This window comes from Trachypithecus francoisi, unplaced genomic scaffold (genome assembly GCF_009764315.1).
Source record: "Trachypithecus francoisi isolate TF-2019V2 unplaced genomic scaffold, Tfra_2.0 Lachesis_group2, whole genome shotgun sequence".
Classification (NCBI taxonomy): domain Eukaryota; kingdom Metazoa; phylum Chordata; class Mammalia; order Primates; family Cercopithecidae; genus Trachypithecus; species Trachypithecus francoisi.
The window spans coordinates 232,458-249,173 of record NW_022681465.1 but is presented as its reverse complement, the minus strand read 5'-3'; the positions used below and the strand labels follow the sequence as shown (position 1 = coordinate 249,173).

At 43.2% G+C, this 16,716-nt stretch overlaps 2 pseudogenes; both read left to right on the top strand.

Annotated features, from left to right (window-relative positions):
* Positions 1-7,421, top strand: part of LOC117064686 — a 98,983-nt pseudogene extending 91,562 nt beyond the window's left edge.
* A 28-nt stretch (positions 7,422-7,449) lies between these two features.
* LOC117064657 lies at positions 7,450-8,470 on the top strand (annotated as a pseudogene).
* Positions 8,471-16,716: the final 8,246 nt, after the last annotated feature.

The following is a 16,716-nucleotide window of genomic DNA, read 5'->3' as shown; positions in this document are numbered from 1 at the left end:
ACATAGTTTAGGCCAAGTTTTTTTCTCCTCTGAATGGGCCATATTATTCTATTTCTTTATATGTTCTATAATTTTTTGTTAAAAACCGGATATTCTGAGTATCATGATGTGGTAACTCTTAAAATCAAGGGCTTCTCCTACTCTGGGACTGTGGATTTTCTCTTGTTAAAGGCTGGATCCATCAGTTTCTGACTTTTTCAAACTGCTTTTGCAAAATGTGTATTTCTTGTCACTGAAGTTGTTCTTCCTTTATCTATACGACCAGCTAGTGAACCATCAAAGATTTCCTCAATTATCTAGCTACAAACAAGGGGGAAGGTCTGTCTCTTTAAATCTTCCAGTGGATGCTGCTGGAGGAAGCCACTGCTGCCAAGTGGATCAAAACCAAGGCAAGCCTCTGTATTGATCCCTCAGGGCACCACCAGACTGACCAAAATGTACCATGTCAAATTTTTTGAGGACAAGGTCCCTGATGCTCACTCTGATATCAGCCAGCTGCTCCAGGAATGTGAGTTGCTGCCCTTATAGGCACAGCAAGACTAAGAAATGGAGGTAGTAGCTGGCTCACGTCCACCCCTCACAAAGGACCAGCAGCTCGCTCTTTTGCTCTTTCGCTCTTTTGCTCTTTCCTCTTTCTTTTTTCTTTTCTCTTTTTTTTTTTTTTTTTTTTTAAGGCAGTCTTGCTCTTTCACCCAGGCTAGAGTGCAGTGGCGCAATCTCCACTCACTGTAAGCTCCACCTCCCGGGTTCACACCATTCTCCTGCCTCAGCCTCCTGAGTAGCTGGGACTACAAGCACCCGCCACCACACCCAGGTAATTTTTTTTTTTTTTTTTAGTGGAGACAGAGTTTCACCATATTAGCCAGGATGGTCTCGATCTCCTGACCTCATGATCGGCCCGCCTTGGCCTCCCAAAGTGCTGGGATTACAGGCGTGAGCCACCGCACCAGGCCAGCTTCTCCTTTCTTCAAGCATTCTCCCATAGATGCCTGACCAGGCTCCAGAGTTTCCAAATAATTCGTTGCAATTGCTCTTTGTAGCTCAATGGTTGTTCCAGTGGAAGGACGAGCCTCTATAGCTTCCTATAATACCATTTTGTCCTTAGGTAAACTACCTCTGCATTTTTATATACAGACTTAAACACAGTTTTACAACATTATCTACATTCTTCCTCACCAAGCTCAATTTCACAATCCTCCATCATTTCACCTATCATACTTTGTCATGCTTTTATTTTCACTTCAAATTAATATTTTATTTTCTCTTTATTCTCACTAATTTTTGGATTAGTTTGGTGATGCCTTAGCTCTCCTTTGTTTATTGAGTCCTGTCACTTCCTTCTGTACATTTTTTCGTTGTACTTCTCTGTGTCTACCAAGACTACTGCGCCCACTGCAATAATCTGGTGGCAGACACTCCCATTGTTGCCTATGGTTGGGAAGTTTTGCAGCAGCAGTCACTGCCTGGCTGCTCAGCCTGCAAGTCCCCCAGCTAATTGTCCCATCAGGAGCCCTGCCCAGCTGAGCATCCACTGCTCCTGACTGGCGATTCCTGGGGGGCTCTTCCAGGTTCTGCAGCACGCTCCTGACCAATGCCTTCTGCACTGGCTTCCATTTGCATTCTTTCCTTCTAGGAGTCATCATTTCTGATCCAACAAAGGATTCCTTCTTGCTTTTCTTTGATGTCCTGTCTTTGCTCATTTATGGATTCATTTATATCCTGATTATAATTTGTAAGGATTGGATCAGAGAAGGGGGACTTTAGCATGTGATAGACACACTTTTGATTTAGAAGTCTCCTAGTGACTTTTTTGCTTGTGGGTCTTTCAAAAACTTTCAAAGCAAGATTTTGCACATTTCTGGTCTCTAATTCCTGACACGTTCAGCATTGCAAGTTAAGATAAGCCCGAACTCCAAACCTTTGCAAAGTCTGGGCAGCAACACGGTCACTTCTCCTGCCAGCTGGCCAGCACGCAGAAGCCATCAAGTCCTTGGCTGGCTGGGCTGGTGTAGCATCAGGGCAGAGAGCAAAACACCTTACTCAAGATGTGGGAGTGAAAGCACTTCAGGCTCCCTGACAGCCAGAACTCATCACAATCAAGCCAGAGTGGTGAGAAGAAGGTGCCAGGCATGGGATGACCTCTTGTGGGCCCATATTTCCCCACTTTTCATGCTAGAAACCCAAACTAGCCTCCTTGGCTACCACAAGACCCTCTTATTGATGAGGGAAAGCACTCTTTGTCGCTGTATCAGCACACACGCAGAAGAAAAAGCAACATTCTTCCAGTAGTGCGGTCTTATCACTATCTTCACAAAAACGAAGGCTCCAAAACTCAGCGAGGTGAAGCGATTGCCCCCGTCACAGCTCATCTCTAAACTGTACTCTCGTTTACACATGTTGTCCACTTCGGCAGTATAACAAACATTACATCACACGTTCTCTGTTGTTTCTCTTTCTGAATATTGCAAACAGGCTGCAACAAGAACAAAGACAGCCCGTGAAAACCGACAGTGCTGAAAGTGAAGACTGAGATTCAGGTGAGATATGTGGCAGTACGGGTCACGTTGAAATCTACCCAAGTTTGGTTCTCTAGAGAGTGCAATATTTTCTTTAAAAAATCACCAGTGCAAACTCAAGGGCTAGGATGCTTGTTGTTTCCTTGTCTCTTGATGTCAACAGTAACCCCAGAATGTGAGCCACGTGTCCATCTTTAGAAGTAGTGCATGGCAGACGAGGTATGAAAATATCAATTCATCTTTATTTTCTAGGCAGTAAACAATGTATAAATTGTAGACGGCTCATTTTCATCTTGCCTTTAAGTCTAAGAATTATTTTCACCCAATTGTACTAATCTAAGAACTTTAAATAATGAACACCTGCCATTTTAAGATGGTTTCTGATTAGAAGCCTCTGGCCTAACCTATCCTAGCTTTCTGCTCAAACCTTTAGGACGATCCATAGAATGCAGTGAAATTTAACTGTGAAACAAATGATCATTGACTTCCAGAATCGGGGAAAGTTTACTCACTAGAAGGCTAAAGGAATTTGCTATGAGGCACACACATGAGTTGGCAAACCATCCAGCCATGCTCTGCCATCAGAATAGGAAGCCTGAGCACTTGAAACCAGAGGAGCATGCTCTCCCTCCACTACTGTATCCCCTCAGCTAAGAAACACGAGACATGATAGGATCTGAAAATGAGACCTCAACCCTTTCTCTAAGCTGTTACCTGTGCTTTCCAAGGCAAAGCAAGCTCCTTTGCACCCTGAACTCTACCATTCAGTACCTGCCTTCTCACAATGCTTCAGAGAGGCACCTCCCAAAAACTAGCTGGACAGGAAAAGGGCATAAACACACACTGAATCCTCAAAGGCATGATCCATACAAGAAAAGTCCTCTGATCGGGGAAAACATGAAGAGCCCTGGGATCCTCAGAGTTCCTGTGCTCCAGGCAGCTTCCACAGCTGGCTGGGTGCCCTGGAGCCCTGAGGAGGGTCAAGGTCTCCCAGCAGCACAGCCCTGACCAGCACCCTAGAGGACAAGAGGTCAGGACTGATGGTTCTGTGTATATCCTGTGAAAATGTTGCAGAACTGGGAATAGACATCACCAGGAAAGCCCAGAGAGACAGCAAACCTAGGAAAATTGTTCTCTAGAAAAGCAGTGTTTGAGATGCATAGCACAGGGGCTGAATGAGGCAGAAGCCAAAATCGTAAGTGGAGACCAGCTGAGATGAGAAGACAAATCCACTGAGATCAAAGGGGAGCTGAATGAGATATGGAAAGATTGCAAGAAACTGACCATGAAATTGCAAAATCAAAATCTTTCAAGGAAACATGAAGTAAATTGGTGCTGTAAAAAACTGTCTCAGTGATATGGAGGACAAACTTAAGAAGCTACAACTTGAGTTCGTGTAAAATGTCTACAGAACCGCACCTGATTCTACGTGCTCCTCCCACCATTCCCTCTGTGTGCAACAGTGAAACGGCTGAGGAGTAGCAGAGCCCGAGAAGTGGAGCTGGACACTTGGCTGAAGCGTCAACTTGCAGATCATCTGCAAACAACTGACAGCTGCTGTGGACATCCTTCCATGTGAGCATCAAATGGAGCCATGGACTCCCTGCCGTGAGCAACAGTGGCTAACAGTGATGGACACAAGGGGTGTCTTAGTCCATTGGTGTTACTACAAAGAGACACTTGATCCTGGGTAATTTATAAAGAAAAAAATGTATTTGGCTTGTGAATCTGATGGCTGAAAAGTTCAAGATTGAACCCCGCATGTGGTAATGGTCTCAGCCTTCTTCCACTAACAGCAGAAGGTGAAGGGAGCTGACATGTGCAGAGATCACATGGAGAGAGGGGAGGCGAAGGGGTGGAGGAGGCTCCAGGCCCTTTTCAACAAGAGCCCATGGGTTGGTTAGAGCAAGAACTACTAGAGCTGAACTCACTCCCTTCAGCGGGAGGCCTTTGATCTCTTCGTAAGGCGTCCACCCCCATGACACAAACACCTCCTATGAGGTCCCATCTCCAACACTGGAGATCAAATTTCAACATAAGGTTTGGAAGGGTCAGATGTCCAAACTATAGCAAAGAGCACGTTCCCATGGCAGAGCTTGATTAGTGATTGAAACAAGATGGTTCAGTGTGTTTTATAGAAGTTCAAACTCAGCCAACCACAGCTTGTCTGCTGAAGTTACAGATAATTTCAGGTCACATTCTTTATTGTTTGCATGTTCTTTATCATTTGCATTATGTTTGAATGAGGCTAAATCATTTCTGAAGCATCTGGTCTTCCTAGGGTGCTTTTGAAATGATTTAGCCTCATTCAAAAAAAAATATTCACCACTAAGGTTTTAAATAGCAACTATTGGCTGTGATAACGTCTTACAGTTGTGAATTACTGTAGCCCACATGAAACACTTCTTCAGTATGCCTTCCCCTTCTCAAAGTGCCCGCGGGTGGGAGTCAGTCACTCGTATCTCTAGAAAAGGAGATGGTGGCTAAGACAGTTGTCTGATTTTTACATAATCCCAGAAAGGACTTAAGGTAGATTTTAAAGATCGTGGAATACAGACTGATGGCATAAAGGGAAAAGGGAGGGGAAAGAAAGAAGGTAGTGATATGAAGCCTGAGGTTCTAGTCACGTGGCAAGTCACTTACCAGGATTGGACAATGCTCTGAAAACTGAGGATGTTAGGGTTGTGTGTGTGTGTGCGTGTGCGCGTTTCTGCGTCCATGTGAGTGCGAGAAGTTAGGGGGTGTGCGCGTGCGTGTCCATGTGAGTGCGAGAAGTTAGGGGGTGTGTGCACGTGCGTGTCCATGTGAGTGCGAGAAGTTGGGGGTGTGTGTGTGCGCGTGCGTGTCCGAGGAAGTTAGGGTTGTGTGTGTGTGCGCATGCGTGTCCACGTGAGTGCGAGAAGTTAGGGTTGTGTGTGTGCGCGCATGCGTGCGTGTCCATGTGAGTGCGAGAAGGGTGTGTGCACGTGCGTGTCCGTGTCCATATGAGTGCGAGTGTAAGTATTCTTAAAGGCATCAATGAACTGAGGTGACATAAGGAATTTTCAGGCCGGGGTTGAAGGCACAGAGGAACCCAGAGAGAAACCCAGTGGGGAGTACAGCTGGCCTTTGCCCTGAGGGCGTTTGGGAAACCTGGTGAACTTCATTTTCAGCTTTACAAGAGGTAGAAATAGAAGATCAAGCTGAGAGCACAGCCAGAATGGCAAGCCAATCAGTAATCTCTTAAAGTTGGCACCCCCAGATGGCGGTACCCTCATTGCAGTGGCAAAGTGGAAGTAACTCACTTTTCCACCCACAAAGGAATCAGGAGTGATCAGTCATCTCGAGCCCTGGAGCTGAAAGAAAAAGAGAAAAAACACTGCTAAGTATTTGGAGCAAAGGTTGTCCCTAACTGTGTGCGAGGTGGGTGACCGAAACTCCCCAAGCTGAGAGTTTAACGTGGACTGATTCTGCACTGATCATTCCCAGGGGCCAAGCATCATTCCTTCGGAGTAACAGACCTTCATCCTAAGGCTCAAAGATTTCTCACAAATAAAACTACAAGCGAATGAGCAACTCTCAATGAAAAATAACTCACCGCACGTGAAAACAAAGCATTGTGAGTGAGAAGCAACAGAAACCATAGTAGAAACAGACACACAAATACTTCAGATATTGAATTTGGCCGACCAAAACATAAAGAAAACACAAACTCAAAAATATCTGGAGAGAACAGAAAACTATTTTTTAAATTACCAAGCAGATGTGGAAAAATACCAAATAAAACTAATACAAATGAGAAATATCACTGATTTTTTTACCTTGATGGATGGATTTGACAACAAATTAGACACAATTGAAAAGTGAATTAGAGAACTAGAATCTAGAGCTGAACAAATTACTGAAATAGACACAAAGTGACAGAAATGGGAAATGTGAAAGACATTAATGAGAATACAGTTTGAAGACTGTGTTATGTTTAGTTAGAGTCCCAGAAACAGAAAAGAGAAAATTGGGAAGAGGTCGTATTTAAGGAGATTAGGGTGAGAATTTGCCAATATTGTTAGAAGACACCAACTCACAGATTTATAAAGTGCAGTGAATCCAAGAAGGGTAAATAAAATTCTAGATACAACATAATTCAATTGATAAATGCAAAACAAAGAAATATATATATATATAATATATGTATATATATATATTTTAGACAGAGTCTCTCTCCCTCTCCCTCTCTCTCTCTCTCTCTCTCAATATATATATATTGAGCTCTGTCCCCCAGCCTGGAGTGCAGTGGTGTGATCTCGGCTCACTGCAAGCTCCGCCTCCCAGGTCACGCCATTCTCCCTCAGCCTCCCGAGTAACTGGGACTACAGGTGCCTGCCACCATGCCCGGCTAATTTTTTGTATTTTTAGTAGAGACGGGATTTCACCATGTTAGCCAGATCTCCTGGTGTCAATCTCCTGACCTTGTGATCCACCTGCCTCAGCCTCCCAAAGTGCTGGGATTACAGGCGTGAGCCACCGTGCCCAGCCAAAGAAATATTTTTGAAAATATCTAGTGATAAAAAATGGATTGTCTTTCAAAAAGATATATTTCCCAAGAAGAACAATAGAAAATGGCCTATGTCAGTGGTGCACTCATCTCTAAGCTTTCTGGAAGGATGGGGAGGGCAGGAGCCTTGCTCAGGAGGACTCTCACTGGACCCAGCTGGGAGTGGGGCTAAGCCAAGGTGATGATCCTCCCAGAAACCAGAGAAACCAGCCCTGCCTCTCCAGGGAAGAGGGTGGGGTAAAAGCCACTGGTGGGTTTCCATCACAAGTAGAGCTGAGCTCCCTCCCTGGTGGCTGCTCAAAGAGTGACTTTGTTTTGTCCTGCAGAAGCTGAGGTGCCCCTGTGATCCAGGTCTTCCACCCTGAAACCCCACCCCTGCATCAAGGTCCTGCCTGGAGAGTCTACCTTGCAAAGCTTCCTGCTCCTGCACATGCCACAGGCCAGCAACCAGAGCCCATCATCTCAGAGGCCCCTGTATGTCCTTCGAAGGAACCAGGACCCTCAGAGCCCAGCATCCATCACTGTCATCATCATCACAACCAAAGAAGGGCAAGCCTGGCAGGCGGGGTTACATCTCCAGGATGATGGGCTGCCGGCAACTGTAGAGGATGCGGCCACCTGCTTAACTGTGCTATCCAGCCAGCCAGCCAGCTGCAGGGCCTCTTGCTGCTCAAGAAGAGCTGATGGGCCGGGGACATTGGATCACACGTGTGGGCACAGTACTGAGGAATGGGAGCACAGTGCTGGGAAATGGAAGCATAGTACTGGGAAATGGAAGCATAGTACTGGGAAATGGGAGCACAGTACTAGGGAATGGGAGCACAGAGTACTGCGAAATGGGAGCTCAGTGCTGAGAAATGGGAGCACAGTAGTGAGAAATGGGAGCACAGTCCTAGGAAATGGGAGCACACAGTACAGGGAAATGGGAGCACAGTGCTGCGAAATGGGAGCACACAGTATTGGGAAATGGTAGCACACCATACTGGGAAATTGGACCACACAGTATTGGGAAATGGGAGCATAGTACAGGGAAATGGGAGCACAGTGCTGCGAAATGGGAGCACACAGTATTGGGAAATGGTAGCACACCATACTGGGAAATTGGACCACACAGTATTGGGAAATGGGAGCATAGTACTGGGAAATGGGAGCACAGTACTGGGAAATGGGAGCACACAGTACTGGGAAATGGGAGCACACAGTATTGGGCAATGGGAGCATGGTATTGGGCAATGGGAGCATAGTACTGGGAAATGGAGCACACAGTACTGGGAAATGGGAGGACAGTACTGGGAAATGGGAGCACAGTATTGGGAAATGGAGCACAGTACTGAGAAATGGGAGCACAGTACTGGGAAATGGGAGCATACAGTACTGGGAAATGGAGCACAGAGTACTGGGAAATGGGAGCACACAGTACTGAGAAATGGGAGCACAGTACTGGGAAATGGGAGCACACAGTACTGGGAAATGGGAGTATAGTACTGGGAAATGGGAGCACAGTATTGGGCAATGGGAGCACAGTACTGGGAAATGGGAGCACAGTTCTGGGAAATGAGAGCACAGTACTGGGAAACAGGAGCACACAGTACTGAGAGATGGAGCACAGTACTGAGAGATGGAGCACAGTACTGAGAGATGGGAGCACAGTACTGAGAAATGGGAGCACAGTACTGGGAAACCCCATACCTGGATTCTGAGTTCTTCAGCCTAGCCCAGACTTCTTATCTTAGTAGACAACAAGAGTCAAGAGAAGACCCGAGAACCACAGTCATCATCTGTATTTTAATGAACTCTGCATTTTAGGCTATAGTCGTATTTTAAAAGATAAATATATCTATGAGTTAATACATGCATTGGGCTGTTTTTGTGTTTCTATAAAGAAATACCTGAGGCTGGGTAATTTATTCTAAAAGCAGGTTTAACTGGCTCACAGCTCTGCAGGCTGTACAGGAAGCACAGTGCTGGTATCTGCTTGGCTTCTGGTGAGGCCTCAGGAAGCTTCCATCATGGCAGAAGGTGGGGTGGGAACCACACGTCATGTAGTGAGAGCAGGAGCAAGAGAGACTGGTGGGGTTGGCGGGGGTGCCATACATTTTTAAATGACCAGATCTCAAGTGAACTACCAGAGCAAGAACTCACTCATCACCAAGGGGATGGCACTAAACTATTTATGAGGAACCTGCTCCCATGATTCAAACACCTCCCACCAGGCCCCACCTCCAGCACTGGGGATTACATCTCAACGTGGGACTTGGAGGGGACAAACATCCAAGCTATATCATTCCACCCCTGGTCCCTCAAATCTCATGTCCAACTCACCTTGCAACATGCAATGATCCCTTCCCAATAGTCCCTGAAAGTCTAAACTCATTCCAGGATCAACTCAATCAAAATATCAAGTCTAAAGGCTCCTCTGGAGATGAGTTCCTTCCACCTATGAGCCTGTGAGATCAAAAGCAAGTTATTTACTTCGCAGACAATGGATACAATGATGGTACAGGTACTGGGTAAATGTACGTATTCCAAGAGGAAGATACTGGCCAAAAGAAAGAGGCTACAGGCCCCAAGCAAGTCCAAAACTCAGCAGGGCACACATTAAACCTTAAAGTTCCAAAATATTCTCCTTTGACTCCATGAGGCACACTGGTGTGAGGCGTGGGCTCCCAAGGCCTTGTACAGCTCCACCCCTGTGGCTTTGCAGCTTGCGGCCCCTGCAGCCAGTCTCATGGGTTAGAGTTAAGTACTTGTGGCTTTTCCAGGCTGAGGCTGCTGCCAGTAGATCAAACATTCTGGGGTCTGGAGGGCAGAAGCCCCCTACCCACAGCTCCAACAGGCAGTGCCCTGGAGGAGTCTGTGTGGGCTCCAACCCTACATTTCCTCCCAGCATTGCCCTCATAGAGTATCTCCGTGAGGGTTCTGCTGCTGCAGCAGGCTTCTGCCTGGGCAGCCAGGTTTTCCCACACATCCTCTGTAATCTAGAGGGAAGCCGCCAATCCCCCTTCACTCTTGTGTTCTGTGTTCCTGCAGAGTTCACACCACTTGGAAGCCACCAAAGCTTACCCTCTAGAGCAGCAGTCCACGCTGTACCTGGAGACTGTTGAACCACCACTGAACCACCTGAAGAAGTTGGGATACAGGTACCAGTGTCCCCAGGCTGCACAGGGCATCAGGGCCCTAGTCCTGGCCCATTAAGCCTTTCTTTTCTGCTTGGCCTCTGGGTCTGTGATAGGAGGGGCTGCTGCAAAGATCTCTGAAATGTCTTCAAGGTCTTTTTCCCATTGTCTTGGATATTAGCACTTGGCTCCCTTTTAGCCATGCAAATCTCTCTAATAGGTGGTTGCTCTGCAGCTGTTTGGATTCCTCTCCTGAAAACATTTTTTCCTTTCTCTACCACATGGCTAAGCTGCAAATTTTCCAAACTTTTACACCCTGCTTTCCTTGTAGGTATAAATTCCAACTTTAAGTCATTCATTTGCTCCCATATCTGATCATAGGTTGTTAGAAGCAGCCATGCCACTTCTTGAATGTTGAGCTGCTTAGAAATGTCTTCTGCTAGACACCCTAGGTTACCATTCTTAAGTTCAAACTTCCACAGATCACTAGGACATGAATACAATGCAGCCAAGCTCTTTGCTAAGGCACACGAGGGTGACCTTTGCTCCAGTTCCCAATAACTTCCTCATTTCCATCTGAGACCTTGTCAGCCTGGCCTTCATTATCCATATTTCTATCTGCATTTTGCTTCCAGCCCCTTAATAAGTCACTGAGTTCCAAACTTTCCCTCACTTTTCTGTCTTCTTCTGAGCCCTCCAAAGTCTTCCAACCTCTGCTCATTACCCAGTTCCAAACCTGCTACCACATTTTCAGGTATCTTTATAGCAATGTCCTGCTCCTCAGTGCCAATTTTCTGAATGAACCCATTGTTGCGTTGCTATAAAGAAATAACTGAACCCGGGTAATTGCTGACAAGAGACCTGAATCCATAGGTATTCATGATGAGTAATTCATGACAAGCTGCACAAATGGAAATAAGAAATCCAGGCCTAGATGCATTGTAGGGTAAGGCGGAACACAAAACAAAATCTAACTTTAAAAACAACCAGAAAGAAACAGCAAACCATCCACAGAAGGAAAAGCAATTAGACAGCAGATGTGTTAATGGTAACAATAGTAGGTAGATAAATAGTAATATGTACAAAGTGTGACCAAAAAAAAAAAAAACTTTTGACCTGGAATTATGTACCCAGCAACACGATTTTTAGGAAAAAGAGCAAATTAATCATATTTTCAGATAAATAAAAGCCAAGTTTACCACCAACAATCCTACACTAATGGGAAGTGTAAAAAGATGTATTTATTGAGGGAAAACATGTAAAGCAAACACAGAGCCCACAGGAAATAATTTAGAAAAAATTAACTATGACTTATGGAAGTTTTCAATGCAATCAATCACTGTTAGGTCAACCATATTTTTAAAATAATAAAAATATAGATTTGGACAACACCATTTACAGGCTTGATTTATGGGACATCTGTGGAACTGGAAGCTCATTCATTATTAATAGAAAATGTGCATTCTCCTTAGGCACACAAGGAATATTGCCCAAAACACGGCTTACTAGCCTCAACAAATCTCAAATAACTTCTATGGGATGGACCAGTGTTCCCCTCTACATACTTTGACAATTTTTCCTGTCTGCTTTTAAAATTTCTATTTATCATTGGGATTGAGCAATTTGATTATAATGAGACATGATGTAATTTTATTCAATGGTACTTGTGCTTGAGGTGCATTGAACTTCTTGCATCTCTAGGTTTATAGTTAACATCCAATTTGGAAAAAAATGTTGTCGTTATTTTTCCAAACATCGTTTTTAATGAACTACCCTCATTACTCATGTTTTCTTCTCTCCTTCAGGGACTTCAATTAAATATATATTAAGCCACGTGAAGTTGTCCCACAGATCACAGATAAGTTAGCTTAAATTTTTTTAATCCTCTTTTCTTTTGCTTTCATTTTGGATAGTTTATATTGCTATGGTTTCACAATGAATAATCTTTTCTTCTTTAACATCTAATCTGCCATTAATCCCATGCAGTGCAGTTCTTATTTTATACATTGTAGCTTTCACCTCTAGAACAGTGATCCAGAGTGGTGTTATATCTTCCGTGCCTCAAATTAGCTTTTACAATATGTGGAATACAGTTTTGATATTGTTTTAATGCCTTTGTGTCTGTTCTGGATCAGTTTTTTTATTTTTTTATTTTTATTTTTTTTATTTTTTAATTATTTTATTATACTTTAAGTTCTAGGGTACATGTGCATAACGTGCAGGTTTGTTACATATGTATACTTGTGCCATGTTGGTGTGCTGCACCCATTAACTCATCAGCACCCATCAATTCATCATTTATATCAGGTATAACTCCCAATGCAATCCCTCCCCCTCCCTCTCCCCCCTCCCCATGATAGGCCCTGGTGTGTGATGTTCCCCTTCCCGAGTCCAAGTGATCTCATTGTTCAGTTCCCACCTATGAGTGACAACATGCGGTGTTTGGTTTTCTGTTCTTGTGATAGCTTGCTAAGAATGATGGTCTCCAGCTACATCCATGTCCCTACAAAGGACGCAAACTCATCCTTTTTTATGGCTGCATAGTATTCCATGGTGTATATGTGCCACATTTTCTTAATCCAGTCTGTCACAGATGGACATTTGGGTTGATTCCAAGTCTTTGTTATTGTGAATAGTGCCGCAATAAACATACGTGTGCATGTGTCTTTATAGCAGCATGATTTATAATCCTTTGGGTATATACCCAGTAGTGGGTTGGCTGGGTCATATGGTACATCTAGTTCTAGATCCTTGAGGAATTGCCATACTGTTTTCCATAGTGGTTGAACTAGTTTACAATCTCACCAACAGTGTAAAAGTGTTCCTATTTCTCCACATCCTCTCCAACACCTGTTGTTTCCTGACTTTTTAATGATTGCCATTCTAACTGGTGTGAGATGGTATATCATTGTGGTTTTGATTTGCATTTCTCTGATGGCCAGTGATGATGAGCATTTTTTCATGTGTCTATTGGCTGTATGAATGTCTTCTTTTGAGAAATGTCTGCTCATATCCTTTGCCCACTTTTTGATGGGGTTGTTTGTTTTTTTCTTGTATATTTGTTTGAGTTCTTTGTAGATTCTGGATATTAGCCCTTTGTCAGATGAGTAGATTGCAAAAATTTTCTCCCATTCTGTAGGTTGTCTGTTCACTCTGATGGTAGTTTCTTTAGCTGTGCAAAAGCTCTTTAGTTTAATTAGACCCCATTTGTCAATCTTCGCTTTTGCTGCCATTGCTTTTGGTGTTTTAGACATGAAGTCCTTGCCCATGCCTATGTCCTGACTGGTACTACCTAGGTTTTCTTCTAGGGTTTTTATCGTATTAGGTCTAACATTTAAGTCTCTAATCCATCTTGAATTAATCTTCGTATAAGGAGTAAGGAAAGGATCCAGTTTCAGCTTTCTACTTATGGCTAGCCAATTTTCCCAGCACCATTTATTGAATAGGGAATCCTTTCCCCATTTCTTGTTTCTCTCAGGTTTGTCAAAGATCAGATGGCTGTAGATGTGTGGTATTATTTCTGAGGACTCTGTTCTGTTCCATTGGTCTATATCTCTGTTTTGGTACCAGTACCATGCTGTTTTGGTTACTGTAGCCTTGTAGTATAGTTTGAAGTCAGGTAGCGTGACGCCTCCAGCTTTGTTCTTTTGACTTAGGATTGTCTTGGCAATGCGGGCTCTTTTTTGGTTCCATATGAACTTTAAAGCAGTTTTTTCCAATTCTGTGAAGAAAGTCATTGGTAGCTTAATGGAGATGGCATTGAATCTATAAATAACCTTGGGCAGTATGGCCATTTTCACGATATTGATTCTTCCTATCCATGAGCATGGTATGTTCTTCCATTTGTTTGTGTCCTCTTTTATTTCACTGAGCAGTGGTTTGTAGTTCTCCTTGAAGAGGTCCTTTACATCCCTTGTAAGTTGGATTCCTAGGTATTTTATTCTCTTCAAAGCAATTGTGAATGGAAGTTCATTCATGATTTGGCTCTCTGTTTGTCTGTTACTGGTGTATAAGAATGCTTGTGATTTTTGCACATTGATTTTGTATCCTGAGACTTTGCTGAAGTTGCTTATCGGCTTAAGGAGATTTTGGGCTGAGACAGTGGGTGTTTTCTAAATATACAATCATGTCATCTGCAAACAGGGACAATTTGACTTCTTCTTTTCCTAACTGGATACCCTTGATTTCTTTCTCTTGCCTGATTGCCCTAGCCAGAACTTCCAACACTATGTTGAATAGGAGTGGTGAGAGAGGGCATCCCTGTCTTGTGCCAGTTTTCAAAGGGATTTTTTCCAGTTTTTGCCCATTCAGTATGATATTGGCTGTGGGTTTGTCATAAATAGCTCTTATTATTTTGAGGTACGTTCCATCAATACCGAATTTATTGAGCATTTTTAGCATGAAGGGCTGTTGAATTTTGTCAAAAGCCTTTTCTGCATCTATTGAGATAATCATGTGGTTCTTGTCTTTGGTTCTGTTTATATGCTGGATTACATTTATTGATTTGCGAATGTTGAACCAGCCCTGCATCCCAGGGATGAAGCCCACTTGATCATGGTGGATAAGCTTTTTGATGTGCTGCTGAATCCGGTTTGCCAGTATTTTATTGAGGATTTTTGCATCGATGTTCATCAGGGATATTGGTCTAAAATTCTCTTTTTTTGTTGTGTCTCTGCCAGGCTTTGGTATCAGGATGATGTTGGCCTCATAAAAAGAGTTAGGGAGGATTCCCTCTTTTTCTATTGATTGGAATAGTTTCAGAAGGAATGGTACCAGCTCCTCCTTGTACCTCTGGTAGAATTCAGCTGTGAATCCATCTGGTCCTGGACTTTTTTTGGTTGGTAGGCTATTAATTATTGCCTCAATTTCAGAGCCTGCTATTGGTCTATTCAGGGATTCAACTTCTTCCTGGTTTAGTCTTGGAAGAGTGTAAGTGTCCAGGAAATTATCCATTTCTTCTAGATTTTCTAGTTGATTTGTGTAGAGGTGTTTATAGTATTCTCTGATGGTAGTTTGTATTTCTGTGGGGTCGGTGGTGATATCCCCTTTATCATTTTTTATTGCGTCTATTTGATTCCTCTCTCTTTTCTTCTTTATTAGTCTTGCTAGCGGTCTGTCAATTTTGTTGATCTTTTCAAAAAACAACTCCTGGATTCATTGATTTTTTGGAGGGTTTTTTGTGTCTCTATCTCCTTCAGTTCTGCTCTGATCTTAGTTATTTCTTGCCTTCTGCTAGCTTTTGAATGTGTTTGCTCTTGCCTCTCTAGTTCTTTTAATTGTGATGTTAGAGTGTCAATTTTAGATCTTTCCTGCTTTCTCTTGTGGGCATTTAGTGCTATAAATTTCCCTCTACACACTGCTTTAAATGTGTCCCAGAGATTCTGGTATGTTGTATCTTTGTTCTCATCGGTTTCAAAGAACATCTTTATTTCTGCCTTCATTTCGTTATGTACCCAGTAGTCATTCAGGAGCAGGTTGTTCAGTTTCCATGTAGTTGAGCAGTTTTGATTGAGTTTCTTAGTCCTGAGTTCTAGTTTGATTGCACTGTGGTCTGAGAGACAGTTTGTTATAATTTCTGTTCTTTTACATTTGCTGAGGAGTGCTATACTTCCAATTATGTGGTCAATTTTGGAATAAGTGCAATGTGGTGCTGAGAAGAATGTATATTCTGTTGATTTGGGGTGGAGAGTTCTATAGATGTCTATTAGGTCCGCTTGGTGCAGAGATGAGTTCAATTCCTGGATATCCTTGTTAACTTTCTGTCTCGTTGATCTGTCTAATGTTGACAGTGGAGTGTTGAAGTCTTCCATTATTATTGTATGGGAGTCTAAGTCTCTTTGTAAGTCTCTAAGGACTTACTTTATGAATCTGGGTGCTCCTGTATTGGGTGCATATATATTTAGGAGAGTTAGCTCTTCCTGTTGAATTGATCCCTTTACCATTATGTAATGGCCTTCTTTGTCTCTTTTGATCTTTGATGGTTTAAAGTCTGTTTTATCAGAGACTAGGATTGCAACCCCTGCTTTTTTTTGTTCTCCATTTGCTTGGTAGATCTTCCTCTATCCCTTTATTTTGAGCCTATGTATGTCTCTGCATGTGAGATGGGTCTCCTGAATACAGCAGACTGATGGGTCTTGACTCTTTATCCAGTTTGCCAGTCTGTGTCTTTTAATTGGAGCATTTAGTCCATTTACATTTAAGGTTAATATTGTTTTGTGTGAACTTGATCCTGCCATTATGATATTAACTGGTTATTTTGCTCGTTAGTTGATGCAGTTTCTTCCTAGCCTCAATGGTCTTTACATTTTGGCATGTTTTTGCAATGGCTGGTACCGGTTGTTCCTTTCCATGTTTAGGCTTCCTTCAGGGTCTCTTGTAAGGCAGGCCTGGTGGTGACAAAATCTCTAAGCATTTGCTTATCTGTAAATGATTTTATTTCTCCTTCACTTATGAAACTTAGTTTGGCTGGGTATGAAATTCTGGGTTTAAAATTCTTTTCTTTAAGAATGTTGAATATTGGCCCCCACTCTCTTCTGGCTTGTAGAGTTTCTGC